At 40.2% G+C, this 3,799-nt stretch overlaps 1 pseudogene; it reads right to left on the bottom strand.

Annotated features, from left to right (window-relative positions):
- Positions 1–970: 970 nt before the first annotated feature.
- Positions 971–1,070, bottom strand: LOC127099934 (uncharacterized; annotated as a pseudogene).
- Positions 1,071–3,799: the final 2,729 nt, after the last annotated feature.

Here is a 3,799-nt window from a genome sequence, read left to right as displayed (position 1 = left end):
CAACAGAGCGAGAGTTTGAGATAAAACCTTTAACCAATAAAGTTAACTGAAACGATTTATTTTAAAACCAAGAAACCGACAAAGACTTGATTCCCTAGTTTTGACGAACTACATACCGATATCCGTTTTATTAATATTTAATCCAGATCTTAGTTTAGCCTTTAGTTTTTCCCCAAACAATCAAACATTTTTAACCTTAGATAACGGTATATCGATTCATAAGTCCCTGTGGGATCGATATCTTTTAAAACTACGCGATAGAACTGTGCACTTGCAGTTTGTATCCCATTCTCGACGCACACAGTCGAGCGATCAAGTTTTTGGCGCCGTTGCCAGGGACTTTTATTCAATCGATATCGTAACTCTTCCGTTACGCTGTAGAGACTAAGGTTTCTTTTTCTTCTAATCTTTCTTTCGTTGATTTGTATGCCACGCACTCGCTCACAAGGTGAACCGCTCTATCTACGAATCAACGATATCGAACTATATCTCCGAGTCTTACGACGAATTCGGGAATATCGTGCTGAAAACAATCTCCCTCCTATAGACTTTCCTGATCTCAAAGATCTTCCTTCTTTAACCGAGATGGCAGAACCAGCTCGTGCTCTTAGAGATTACGCCACTCCATCGCAAGATGAACCGCATTCAAGTATTGCTCCGCCCGCAATCGAAGCAAACAACTTCGAACTCAAACCTTCGCTGTTGCAGGCTGTGCAACAGAACCAATTCTCTGGAAATCTTACCGAAGATCCAAACCTTCATTTATCCGTATTTGTTCAATACGCCGATACTGTTAAAGCTAATGGTGTCACTTCAGAGGCAATTCGACTTCGTCTTTTTCCTTTCTCATTAAGAGATAGCGCTAGAAGATGGCTTCAATCTCTTCCTTCCAACTCAGTCACCACATGGAACGAGTTGAAGAAAGTTTTTCTTGCCCGATATTTTCCGCCAAGCAAAACAGCTATGTTAAGAGCCCAGATAAACGGATTTAAACAGAAAGACAACGAGTCTCTTTTTGAAGCATGGGAAAGATACAAAGACATGATGAGACTTTGCCCACACCATGGTTTGGAAGACTGGTTAGTAATTCACACATTTTATAATGGTCTCTTATACAATACAAGGTTAACAATAGACGCCGCTGCAGGTGGTGCACTAATGAACAAACCTTATGCTGATGCTTACCAGCTTATCGAGAGCATGGCCCAAAACCACTATCAGTGGGGAACCGAACGAACAACGGTGGAAAAACCTCAACCGAAAACTGGCATGTACGAGATAAGTAACCTTGATCACGTTAATGCAAAAGTGGATGCTTTGGTCCAGAAAATTGAAAGTTTAAACGTATCACCTCCAGCCGCCGTGGTTGCTATAACTCAGAATTGCGAGGTCTGTGGAATCCAAGGCCACACTCCTGCGGAATGTCAACTCTTGACTGGAATCCAAGCAGAGCAAGTAAACTATGCTCAAGGAAGCCCCTACTCGAATACCTATAACCCAAATTGGAAGAACCATCCAAACTTTTCATATAAGAGTAATAATGCTTTATACGCACCTGGACAGTCTCCAAATCAAGCCCCATCTATACCTCCGGGATATCAGAAACCGAATCCTAACAATAATACCCCTAGAAAATCCAACTTGGAAATCATGATGGAAAACTTTATAGCTTCCCAACAACAAACCAATAAAGATTTCTTAAACCAGAACATACATACTGGCGAACAACTTAAACAACTAGCAAGCAAAGTAGATGCCTTGGCTACCCATAACAAAATGCTAGAAACACAAATATCACAAGTAGCTCAACAACAAGCACCTACTGCTGCCCCAACTGGTACATTCCCTGGACAGCCCCAACCTAATCCGAGAAGCCAAGCTCATGCAATTATATTAAGAAGTGGAACGGAGGTGGAAGGACCGTCTGACCCAAGGATAGAAAACCAAAACCCTAAGAAATCAACTGAGGAAAGTGAACCTAAGGAAAAGGAAGAGAGTAATAAGGAAACCCTAGAAAAGAAGGAACCTTATGTACCTCCACCACCTTACAAACCACCTATACCGTACCCTCAAAGGCTTGTTAAAACCAAAGATGCGGGCCAATTTAGAAAATTTGTTGATCTCCTTAAACAATTAAACGTTACAATTCCGTTTACCGAAGCTATTACGCAGATGCCCTCATATGCTAAATTCTTAAAAGAAATTCTTTCTAATAAGAGGAAACTTGAGGATAGCGAAACCGTTACACTCCCTGCCGAATGTAGCGCTATAATCCAAAACATGCCTCCTAAACTCAAGGATCCGGGTAGTTTCTCTATACCCTGTCACATAGGAAAATTTGTCATCGACAAAGCCTTATGCGATTTAGGAGCCGGAATTAGCGTTATGCCTTTATCCATATGTAAGAAACTGGAAATGGGAGAATTAAGACCGACCAAAATGTCCGTGCAACTAGCAGATCGTTCCATCAAATATCCTGTAGGAATCCTTGAAAACGTTCCCGTACACATAGGTCAGTTTTACATTCCCACTGACTTCACAATTATGGACATTAGAGAAGATGATACTACACCTATTATACTAGGAAGACCATTCTTAGCAACTGCCGGTGCAATCATAGACGTAAAACGAGGACGACTCACCTTCGAAGTAGGTGAAGAGAAAATTGAATTCATTCTTTCCCAATTCTTGAAAGCACCTGCAATAGAAGATACATGTTACTTCATGGATATCATCGATGAATGCATAAAAGAAGCAGAGTTAGGAGAAGACAAATCATCAGACTATCCTTTAGAAGACAAATCTAAACAATGCTTAGCAATAACACCGGACCCTACGCAATGTCTTAACAAACCAACCCCTGATTTGAAAACACTTCCCAAAAATCTGAGATATGAATTCCTAGACTTAGAACTTGAACGACCTGTGATAGTTAATGCAGATCTAGGAAGACTCGAAACAGAAAAACTCTTACATATCTTAAGGAAATATCCAACCGCACTAGGATACCACATCACCGATCTTAAAGGAATAAGCCCTTCTATTTGTATGCACCGCATCATGTTAGAAGAAGACTGTAAAACCTCTAGGGAACACCAGAGAAGACTAAATCCGATCCTAAGTGAGGTAGTAAAGAAAGAAATAACCAAGTTATTGGAAGCAGGTATTATATATCCTATATCTGATAGCAAATGGGTCAGTCCTGTACACGTTGTACCAAAGAAAGGAGGCATAACCGTTATTGAAAACGAAAAAGGAGAAACTATAACTAAACGAATCGAATCGGGATGGAGAATGTGCATTGATTATAGGAAACTAAACAAAGCAACCCGAAAAGATCATTTCCCTTTACCATTCATTGACCAAATGTTAGAACGATTAGCTAAACATTCACATTTCTGTTATCTAGACGGTTATTCAGGCTTCTTTCAAATACCAATTCACCCTGATGACCAAGAAAAGACAACGTTCACATGCCCTTTTGGTACCTTCGCTTATAGACGAATGCCGTTTGGTCTGTGTAATGCCCCTGCAACTTTTCAAAGATGCATGATGGCAATATTCGCCGACTTTCTCGAAAACATCATGGAAGTATTTATGGATGACTTTTTTGTATACGGACAAAGTTTCGAAGAATGCCTTGAAAACCTGGAAAGAGTTCTTGAGCGATGTGTAAAAGTAAACTTAGTACTTAATTGGGAAAAGTGCCACTTTATGGTACAAGAAGGAATTGTTTTAGGACACATCATCTCGAACAGAGGAATTGAAGTAGACAAAGCCAAAATAGAGGTAATCAAAA

This window comes from Lathyrus oleraceus, chromosome 6, assembly GCF_024323335.1.
Source record: "Lathyrus oleraceus cultivar Zhongwan6 chromosome 6, CAAS_Psat_ZW6_1.0, whole genome shotgun sequence".
NCBI lineage: Eukaryota > Viridiplantae > Streptophyta > Magnoliopsida > Fabales > Fabaceae > Lathyrus > Lathyrus oleraceus.
The sequence above is the reverse complement of the archived record's forward strand: the minus strand, read 5'-3'. Positions and strand labels throughout refer to the sequence as shown.